This window comes from Rhinopithecus bieti, unplaced genomic scaffold (assembly GCF_001698545.2).
Source record: "Rhinopithecus bieti isolate Rb0 unplaced genomic scaffold, ASM169854v2 scaffold_2827, whole genome shotgun sequence".
NCBI classification, from domain to species: domain Eukaryota; kingdom Metazoa; phylum Chordata; class Mammalia; order Primates; family Cercopithecidae; genus Rhinopithecus; species Rhinopithecus bieti.
In genome coordinates, this window is record NW_016804135.1 from 2529940 (window position 1) to 2542201 (window position 12262).

The following is a 12262-nucleotide window of genomic DNA, read 5'->3' on the forward strand; positions in this document are numbered from 1 at the left end:
TTTTTTTTTTTGAGATAAGATCTCACTCTGTCACCCAGGCTGGAGTGCAGTGGTGCAATCGTGGCTTACTGCAGCCTTGAACTTCTAGGCTCAAGCAATCCTCCTGTCTCAGTTTTTTTAATTTGTGATAGAGATGGATTCTCACTCTGTTGTCCAGGCTGGTCTCAAACTCTTGACCTTAAGTGATCCTCCCATCTTGGCCTCCCAAAGTGCTGGGATCACAGGTGTGAGCTACCTAACCTGGCCAGTGTTAATATTTTTACAATAATTTTCAATTCAGCTTGAAGAATATCAGACATGCTTTCTATTATTAAATTTAATTCCGAGGTCAGGAGTTCAAGACCAGCCTGGACAATATGGTGAAACCTCGTCTCTACTAAATATACAAAAATTAACTAGTCATGGTGGCACACACCTGTAGCCCCAGCTACTCAGGAGGCTGAGGAAGAGAATTGCTTAAACTCAGGACATAGAGGTTGCAGTGAGCCGAGATCACACTACTGCACTCCAGCCTGGACAACACAGGGAGACTCCATCTCAAATAAAATAAAATAAAATAAAAGTAATCCATGCTCATGATATAATGTTCAGATGTTATAGAAAGTTTGGATGTGAAATGTTTAAAAAAAAATCTGTTTTCTCTGACTCTTACTCCCATTACCTAGAAATTTTCTATGCTATACATATATATTCCTTTTGGTAGACAAATGACATTAGCTCCATTATTAACTCATATATTGCAGATGTGTCCTTTGCAACCAGTCCTCACCCATATTTTATTACAGCTGAGATACAAGTTATAGAAAAGTTTTCAGAAATCTGTGCCTTTTGTAGCTCTAAGATTTATTATTAGCAAACTGATTTATTAGTAAGTCAGCTTGCCACCAAAACCAGAGAAAACAGCCATTTTTCTCAACCACAATTTTTCATATGAAATTCTGTAGTTAAATAAGAAGATATTATTAGATGATAGAAACCACTATGACAGTTTCCAATTTCTATGATATAGCTTGTTTAGCTCCTATAGTAAGACTTTTTCAATTTTGATAACAGCTATGAAAAATAGTTTAGAATAAGGAAAAGATGTTTGAGTAGCATACATTAAAATTAAGAACTCTTGTTCATCAAAAGACAAGAAGAGTGAAAAGACAAGCCACTGTGAGAAGATATTACATCTCACTCTGTCGCCCAGGCTGGAATGCAGTGGTGTGATCTCAGCTTACTGCAACCTCTGTCTCCCAGGTTCAAGCAATTTTCCTGCCTTGGCCTCCCGAGTAGCTGGGACTACAGATGTACACCACCACACCCAGCTAATTTTTGTATTTTTAGTAGAGACGGGATTTCACCATGTAGGCCAGGCTGGTCTCGAACTCCTGACCTCAGGTAATCCACTTGCCTCAGCCTCCCAAAGTGTTGGGATTACAGGTGTGAGTCACTGCGTCAAGATATTTGCAACATGTAAATGACAAAGATATTTGCTACATATAATTGACAAAGGATTAGTGTCTTGAACATATAAAAAATTCTTGCCTATAAGTTAATAAGATCAGCAACTCCATAAGGAACTGGGCGAGAAATTTGAAAAAGCACTTCGCAAGTGGTTACTGGTATGGCCCATAAACAATCTAAAAAATACTCAACCTCACTGTAATCAGAGAAGTGCACATTAAAACTATAAGTAAACTTATCTGCTTGGCTTAAATTTAAAATTCTGACAATATAAAATATGGACAGGAATATGGAGCAATTGGAACACATATACTGCTGGTGAGAGTATAAATTGGTAAAAAGCACATTAGAAAATAATTTGATATAAATAGGCCAGGCGCGGTGGCTCAAGCCTGTAATCCCAGCACTTTGGGAGGCCAAGATAGGCGGATCACAAGGTCAGGAGATAGAGACCATCCTGGCTAACACAGTGAAACCACGTCTCTACTAAAAAATACAAAAAAAAAAAAAAAAACTAGCCGGGCGAGGTGGCGGGCGCCTGTAGTCCCAGCTACTCCGGAGGCTGAGGCAGGAGAACGGCATAAACCCGGGAGGTGGAGCTTACAGTGAGCTGAGATCGCGCCACTGCACTCCAGCCTGGGCGACAGAGTGCGACTCCATCTCAAAAAAAAAAAAAGAAAAGAAAATAATTTGACATAAATAATATAGTAGTAATTATAGTGATATTTAATTAAGTAATATTAATTAATATTTAATTAAATATATATACACACATAACATATATATATATATAAAACATTGAAGATCCCAACATTCCACATCTGAATGTGTGTATACACAGACACACACACACACCCATTAGAAGCTCTTGCACATGTGCACCAGGAGAGTTGTGCAAAATGGTTGTAGTAGCACTGGGTAATATGAAGAACTGAAAAAAAAACCCAAATGTTCATCAACAGTAAAATGTATAAATATATCGTGATACCTTTATATAATGGAATGCTACATAGCAATAAAATGCATAAGTTACAGCTGCATGAAAGAACTTGAATGAATCTCAGCAGTACCATGTTGAACAAAATAAAAGTCAATGAATACAGCATTATTTAATTAATACAAATTGCAGAATGTTCAAAAGTAAACATAAGTTGAGCTGCAACTGTATGTGGTATGACCCTAAAGAAAAGCAAGAAAATAAAATACACAAAAGTGAGGAAAGTGGTGACCACTGAGGGACAGAGGTGAAAGAAAGAAGCTCAGGAAGTGGTACACAGGACTTCAATGGTAATGTTATTTTTTTCTTAAACTGGGTGATGGAATGTAAATATTCATATTTTGTTATTCTTCATATGTTATATACTTTATAAATGTTCTTTCCTGCCTACTCAACATTTAATAAAATTATAAAATAATTGTATGAAACAAATTTAAATTTAACTTTTTAATATAATCAAAAAACCTGAAAATGATTATCTTGTAAAATTATACATGCTTTCCCCTCCTCAGGGATACTAGCTACATTTCCTAGAAATAATGCTCTAAAGAATGAGTTAGATAACCAACTGTTATTACATAAAGATTTAGTTACTTCCTTCATTAGAAATATTCCAAATAATTAGACTTTATTTAACAGATCAACTTATTCTTTGCCATAATTCTTAAATGACTGATTTTTTTTCCAAAATTATAGTGGTATTATTAGCAGTCCTAAGCATGCTTTAAATCATTAAGACAATATTTAGAAATTGCTATTCCCAAATACTGATATTTTTCAAAAGTAAATGCTACTATTGATACATTACTAGATTTTGCTGAGTAAAGCTCTTTCTACACGCAAACATGTTGGCCACCTGCAACTGTTTGTCAGTGGACTTGGTTTGAGAACACTAGTAGTAATTGTAAACTTAGGAATGTGTGACAAGCTAACAGCCAGCTGTGCATATCCTGACTTTTCCCAGGTGTTAAAATAAATATGACCATTTGGTTCACTTGTAACTCAACAAAATATTTCATGATTCATTAGCTTGAAAATCCACTTACAGTTTTTTGAGTAGGTAATGTTATATTCATTTGAAATGAAAAACACATACCCAGAAATATTTGTGGTATTATTACTTATGATATTCAATGGTCTTTTCATAAAATGAAAAAAAATTTAATGTAACGTTTATGTAGGTTTTTTTCATATTCTTTGTATAGGAAAACACCAGTGAGCCACTTCTGCCTATAGGCATCAAAAAGAATGAAAATATGTTTCATATTCAGTTAGAGTTCAACTTGCCTTGGCAGAACTGAGTTCCAAACTGATCTTACATTAATTACTATCGTTGTTACATACCACATGTTTGATCATTATCTGATAATAATTATTATTGATTGAACACCGGCTGTTAGGTTGCTAGCGCAAGAGACCCAGATGCCTAAATCTACCCATCCTCATAAGGTTTCTGAGGGAGAATATAAATACAAAAGACAACTGCAACTGGGAAATACAAATCCGTTTTACTATTAAATTATCATTGATCTGAAACTCCAAATACAAAGCTAGAGTTCCCAGATCAACTGGAGTGAAATATGTAGCTTAGGCAGCTCCTCCCCTCTTCTCCAAAATTAATGAATTGAAGAAGAGCAAAGAGGATGGAGTGAGCTGAAAGAGAGAGATGAGCTAATAGAGCTCCCTTGCCTCTGCTCCCTTCCATTACACACTTTTATTTCTAATCTTTTAACACAGTGATTACTAGGACCCAAGCTTATGATAAAGCAAGAGTGACTACCCCTTGAAAAAGAAGATTCATTCTTTCTCAGATAAGGATGAGTTATCATAACTGGTCAGATTTCTGGCCCTAATTAAGCTTCTTTAACTTGTGGCAGAGACATACTGTTTTTTTGTTTTCTGTTTTTTTAAAAAAAGATGTACACAGATGCAGCCTGCTTTCTTTCTCTTGAGTAAGATCTGCCATGTGGCTAACCAGAGGATAGTAAGGTCAGGGGAGTAAGGTCCCTGACCCCACCTTTGTGTACTTAACTCCCTTGTTACTTACCACTGCTTTTTATAAAAGTATACTGGGCCTACAGAGATTCCTTTCTTGGAATCAATTAAAAGAGACTATTGGTTAACTCTGACTCCAGATTAGAAAAAAAAGTATGCCCGTTCTACTTTCCATTCCAAGTATTGCCCAGCTTCACACTCTAGCCTATACCAGATTTTAGAAGTTGACACTAGGGTTTTGCCCAGTCTTTGAGCAATATTGTCTTTGACCAATATTTAGAAGTGCATAAATTCTGCCTCATTAGGTTTCGGGGGCAGTATGATGTATAAGACAAGTGTGAGAAACAAAGTGGATTCCTTCTACTCCTTTTAATCAGGTCTTCATACCAGTTCCAGTCTTATAGAAGAAAAGGGAGGAACCCATACCCGCGTTCTTTAAATACATACATACCCCCATATAGAATCAGATTAATGTTTATTCCCTGGGAAATAGGTGGAGGGGGCCAGGAGAAGGTGGAGGGAGCTCAGATATGGTCACTACCCAAAAGACTAAATCAGTTATGCCAGACACTGCCAAATACACTGGCTTCACAGCATAGGAGTGCACTTATACTAGTTTATTGGTCTCAGAAATATACTTCAAATAAGACTGCCTTTACCATACAGAGAACAGTTTTTATTTTTTTAATATAAAAAATACACCATTCCTGTTTCTAGGAAAAATAATATATAAATCTTATATAAAGCTCTTTAAAACATATATTTTATAGGTCAAATTATGGTTTAATTTACCTCATAAGTCCCAGGTTCTTGACATTTTAAGGTGCTTTGTGACCTTAAAGTATGAGACTTGGCCAGGCATGGTGGCCCACACCTGTAATCCCAGCACTTTGGGAGGCTGAGGCAGGTGAATCATGAGGTAAGGAGTTCAAGACCAGCCTGGCCAACATAGTGAAACCCTGTCTCTACTCAAAATACAAAAATTAGCCAGGCATGGTGGAGCACGCCTGTAATCCCAGCTGCTCGGGAGGCTGAGGCAGGAGAATCGCTTGAATCTGGGAGGTGGAGGTTGCGGTGAGCCAAGATCGCGCCACTGCACTCCAGCCTGGGTGACAAAGTGAGACTCCATCTCAAAAAAAAGAAATTGTATCAGACTCACCGAGGGTATATGTAAAACCACCTTGAAATGCAATGTATTTTCTTACAAATGAATGGCTATTATTCTTGTTATAGAGAATTTTATCAATCTAATGGAAACTGTGAAAACCATATTAAAATACAGTTATGTGCCACATAATGATATTTCAGTCAACACTGAACAGCATATATAATAGAGGTTCCATAAGATTATAATACATATTTTTACATATTTTAAAATATTGAGATTTTTTAGATATACAAATACTTACCACTGTGTTACAACTGCCTACAGTATTAAGTACAGTAACACACTGCACAGGTTTTTAGCCTAGGAGGAATAAGCTATCTCATATAATGTAGGCATGTAGCTTATACCATCTAGGTTTGTGTAAGTACACTCTATGATGTTTGCCCAAAGATGCAATCCCCCGATGATACATTTCTCAGGAGGTATCCCTGTCATTAACTGACACATGGCTATTTATGAATATGTTACTGTTAGAAACACTAAAGGCTAGAATTAATGATTATCTTCATTTTCAATATTGTGATAAAGGAAGAAATGTAAGAAATATTGGAAAAGAAAAAACAAGAACTATTACTAACAGATAACTGAGTTGTCCTAAACAAAAAATAATCAATTGAAAAACTTTTAGATCTGACCAAATCTAAGGTAAATATATACCTTACACTATTAACAGTGATTGCCTCTGGGCAGAGAAGAGAGATGTTGAGGTTGGGGGATAAAGGCTGACAATTACTTTTTAATCACTGTATTTTGATATTGTTTGAACTTTTACCATGAGGATGTCTTTGTAACATTAAAAACTAAACTATGTTAACTCTTTACATAACATTTATTTTTAAAATTTTAGCAAAGCACTATGTAAGATGCTTCACTTTGTGTATTCGATATTTTTTATAACTTGGACCCATTATAATACATATATGTATATACAATACAATATAGAAGAAATCACATTTTGCATTATTTTGGATGCTGTTAGATAGTATTTTATCTGTAGTAAAACTTCTTCCAAAATTGGAGTCAATCTTCTCAAGCCATGTTGCTACTTTATCAACCAAGTTTATAGAATATTCTAAATCCTTTGTTGTCATTTTAGCAATGTTCATAGCATCTTCACCAGAAGTAGATTCCATTTCAAGTACCCAATTTTTTGCTCGTCCATAAGAAGCAAGTCTCATCTGTTCAGGTTTTCTCATGAGATTGCAGCAATTCAATCACATCTTCAGGCTTCATTTCTAATTGCTACTGCTACTTCTCTTGCTGTTTCCACCATATCTGCAGTTACTCCCTCCACTGAAATCTTGAACACCTCAAAGTCAGCCATGAGGGTTGGAATCAACTTCAAACTCCTGTGAATGTTGAGAGTTTGATTTCCTCCCGTGAATCACAAATGTTCTTAATGGCATCTCAGGTAGAATAGGAGATTTTCAGTTTACTTTGCCCAGGTCCATCAGAGAAATCATTATCTATGGCAGCTGTAGCCTTCTAAAAGGCTTTTGCTGCTTTTTTTTTTTTTTTTTTTTTTTTTTTTTTTTTTTTTTGAGATAGGGTCTTGCTCTGTCACCCAGCCTAGAGTGCAGTAGTACAATCACAGCTCACTGCAGCCTCGACCTCCCAGGATCAAGCAATTCTCCCACCTCAGCCTCCTAAGTAGCTGGGACTACAGGTCCTTGCCACCATACCCAGTTAATTTTTGTATTTTTTCTACAGACAGGGTTTTGCCATGTTGCCCAGGCTGGTCTCAAACTCCCAGGCTCAAGCCATCCACCCACCTTAGCCTCTCAAAGTGCTGGGACTGCAGGCATGAGCCACCATAGCTGGCTGTAAAATGTGTATTTCTTAAATAATAAGACTTGAAAGTCAGAATTCCTTCTTAATCCATGGGCTACAGAATGAATGTTGTATTAATGGGCATGAAAACAACATTAAGTACCTTGTACATCTCCATCAGAGCTCTTTTTTGGGTGACCAGGTGCATTGTCAATGAGCAGTAATATTTTGAAGGAGGTCTTTTTTTCCTGAGTAGTAGGTCTCAACAGTGGGCCTACTACTTGATAGTATCAAGTATCAACTACTTGTTGATATTGAGAATCTGTTGTTTAGTGTAGCCACCTTCATCAGTGATCTTAGCTAGATCTTCTGGATAACTTGTAGCTTCTACATCAGCACTAGCTGCTTCACCTTGTTCTTTTATGTTATGGATATGGCTTCCTTTAAAAAAGAATCATGATCCGACTTATGTTAGTCTCAAACGTTTCTTCTGGAGTTTCCTTATCTCCCTCAACTTTCACAGAATTTAAGAGAGTTCTCTGGATTAGGCTTTGGCATAAGGGAGTGTTGTGGCTGGTTTGATCTTCTATCCAGACCACTCAAACTTCCTCCCTATTGCAATAAGGCTGAATCACTTATTATTTTTATGTTCACTGAAGTAGCACTTTTAATTTCCTTCAAGAACTTTTCCTTTGCATTCACAGCTTGGCTGTTTGCCATAAGAGGCCTAGCTTTTGGCCTGTCTTGGCTTTAGACATGCCTTCTTTACTAAACTGAATCATTTCTAGCTTTTGATTTAAATTGAGAGACATACAACTCTTCCTTTCACTTGAACAGTTAAAGGCCATTGTAGGGTTCTAAACTGGCCTAGTATTAATATTGTTGCATCTCAGGGTATAGCGAAGCCCAAGGAGGAGAGAGACAGGGAATGGCCAGTTGGTGGAACAGTCAGAACACACACAGTGTTTATCAATTAAGTTTGCTGTCTTATATAGGCCCAAGTTGTAGCATTCCAAAACAATTACAAAAGTAACCTCAAAGATCATTGATTACATATCTCCATAACACATATAATAATAATGAAAAAGATGGAAATACTTAGAGAATTACTAAAATGTGACATACAGTCAAAGTGAGCACAGCTATTAGAAAAATGGTGCCCATATCCAGAATCTACAAGGAACTCAAACAAATTAGTAAGAAAAAAACCAACAGTCCCATCAAAAAATGGGCCAAGGACATGAATAGAAAATTCTCAAAAGAAAGTACACAAATGGCCAACAAACATACAAAAAAATCCTCAACATCATGAATGATCAGGGAAATGCAAATCAAAACCACAATGTGATACCACCTTACTCCTGCAACAGTGGCCACAATCAGAAAATCAAAAAAATAATAGATGCTGGTGTGGATGTGGTGAAAAGTGAACACTTCTACACTGCTGGTGGGAATGTAAACTAGTACAACCACTATGGAAAACAGTGTGGAGATTCCTTAAAGAACTAAAAGTAGAACTACAGTTTGATCCAGCAATCCCACTACTGGGTATCTACCCAGAGGAAAAGAAGTCATACAAAAAAGATACTTGAACACACATGTTTATAGAAGTATAATTTGCAATTGCAAAAATGTGGAATCAGCCCAAATGCCCATCAATCAGTGAGTGATAAAGAAATTGTGGTATATATGTATGTGTATGTGTGTGTATATATATGTGTGTGTATATATATGTGTGTATAGATATATGTGTGTGTGTGTGTATATATATGATGGAATACTACTCAGCCATAAAAAGTAATGAATTAATGGCATTTGTGGCAACCTGGATGGGATTGGAGACTATTATTCTAAGTGAAGTAACTCAGGAATGGAAAACCAAATATTGTATGTTCTTACTCATAAGTGGGAGCTGAGCTGTGAGTATGCAAAGACATAAATAATAATACAATGGACTTTGGGTACTTGTGGGGGAAAGGGTGAGAAGGGGGGGAGGGAAAAAAGACTGCAAATTGGGTTCAGTGTGTACTGCTCAGGTGGTGGGTGCACCAAAATTTCACAAATCACTAAATAACTTACCCATGTAACCAAATACCATCTGTTCCCCCAAAACCTATGGAAATAAAAAAAGAAAATAAATAAAATTAGTGCTGATAGACTTGCTTGATGCAGGGTTGCAACAGACTTTCAATTTGTTAAAAAAAAATGCAGTATCTTCAAAGGACAATAAAGCAAACTACAAAAAATGAGATATGCGTGACTATAATATTTTGAAATGACACAATTTTAGAAATGAAGAACAGATTAGTGGTCACCAGGAGTTTGGGATGGGAAGAGAAGGCAAGAGAGAGTTGGGAGTTGTTATAAAAGGATAACATGTCTTCTTGTTGTAAAGCAACTATTCTGTATCCTGATTCTGGTGGTGGTTACACAAACTTACATAAATGATAAAGAAACTAAATACACACACAAACAAGTAAAGTAAACCTGGGGAAATCTGAATAAGATTAGTAGATTGTATCAATGTCAATACAGTGTGCTGGTTTTGATATTGTACCATGATTTTGCAAGACAGTTCCACCATTAGTGGAACATGCATAGAGATATATTACTTCTTACAATTTTATGTGAATCTATAATTATCTCAGTACAAATTTCGATGAAAAGGATAGCCAAGAAATTAGGAAAAACCAATGCACAGACTCAAGTAGCTCAGCTAATCCCTAAGTGAAATAGTAAAGAAAAACCTGCAACTAGAATGGTAAGAGAGCTAAGAATTCATTAAATTGTAGTTTCCTTTTCTGCATAGTAATAAAAGTACTGATACATGGCTTCTCAAATACTCTACGTTTTTCAGTCTTCCTTATGGGTAAGTGTGACTTTGTATATAATTTTACCATTATAATGTTTTCAGCTGGGACCTTGTTTATTTATAAGCTATCTCCATTTTCCTTCCTCCTCCTATAAACCAAAGCAAGAATATGCCTGTGACCTGGTTTTGACCATGGGTGGCAGAGAAACAAGATAAAAGAAACCTGGGTTCCTGGATAACAACATGGACCATAGCCACCTATCAACCTGGAATAGGGAACCTAGGTTGTCATTTTGAACTATCGTATCTTTAGCTTTCCTTGTTGTATATCTACAGTTTCCCTGAACTTGTACACCTAGACACATCAGGGTGTAACTTCAAAACCAAAAAGAAAAGCAAACTGGTAAAGGAGCTACATTTTTCTGTCAACACAAACAGACTTTGGAATGATATTTTTAATGAGCTAAAATAAAATAACCACAAACCTAATATTCTACACCTGATGAAAAGATCCTTCAAAAACAAGGGCGAAATGAAACTATCGGACTAAAATAGAGATTATTACGAGAGAATGTCACGAAAAGAAATTCTCACAGATGTACTTCATTTAGAAGCAAAGTGATCCTATATAAGACTTGAGATGCAAAAAGAAAGCAGCTGTGCACAGTGGTGCACACCTGTAGTCCCAGCTGCTTGGGAGGCTGAGGCAAGAGGATCACTTGAGCCCAGGTGTTCAATGTTATAGTGCACTATAATCACACCTGTGAATAGCCATTGCACTCCAGTCTGGGTAACATAATGAGACCCCATCTCTAAAAAAAAATAAAATTTTAAAAATGAAAAAGGAACGTTGTCTAAAGTCATAATAAAGTTAAATGATGAAAAAAGATGCAGTTAAAATATTGGAAAACAATAGCATATAATTTAGAGGAAGCAGATGTTCTGTGTAATTCAGAAAAAAAAGATTTTGATTAACATAAAATGTTGATAAATTTGCATGTTGTTTGGAGTATCACAGTTACTACCAGAAGAATAAGGAACAGTGTATTGTAAGTTGAGAGAGAAAAACAGAATGATCAACAGTACTTAATCCAAAGGTAGATAAAGAAAGGAAAGAAAGAAACATGGAACAAGTGGGACAAATATCAAAGATAAAGTGATAGATACAATGTCTGGGTTATAATAAGTGTGAACAGATTAAATGATATAGTTTAATATTCTATATTTATTTATTTATTGTAGAGACAGGGTCTTGCCCTGTTGCCCAGTCCGGAGTGCAGTGGCCTGATCATAGCTCACTTTAGCCTCAAATTGCTGGACTCGGGCAATCCTCTTGCCTCAGTCTCTGGAGTAGCTAGGACTACAGGCAAGTACGATTATGCCTGGCTAATTTTTAAAATTGTTTTGTAGAGATGGCATCTCACTATATTGCCCAGGCTGATCTTCACCTCCTGGCCTCAAGTGATCCTCCTGTCTCAGCCTCCCAAAACACTGGGATTATAGACATGAGCCAGTGCGCCTGGGCTAAATGCTGTAGTTAAATATTTTTTTTTTACTGTAGTTAAGCAACAAAGATTGGCTGGGATAAACAAAACATAGCTCTGCATTACATACAATAAGCACATCTGAAATACAAGGGTACAGAAAGGTTGAGAGTAGAAGAATGAAAAAAGAAAAATTATGCAAATACAAAGGCCCCTTCATAAGCCCCACTCCAAAATCTTTAAGGCAAGAGCATTACTAGGATTGGAAGGTTTCTATCTAATTTTTAAAATTTCAGTTCACTAGGAAGAGTCAGTTTCTTTTATGTACTCTAATCAAGAAATTTTTTTTATAAAAATAGATGTTTATTATACAAATAATACAAATTTATATTACAAATATTTCCTATAGTGTAATATATATTATAGAAAAAATTAGAAAATACTAATATCTAAATAGGAATTCTTTTTCTGTTATCCAAATACCTGCAGAGTCAAATAGTATGAATATACTGAAGGCTTTCAAAACATATAGCACATGTATCATATACAAATATTTACTATATAGGCAAATATACCATAAAAGCAGT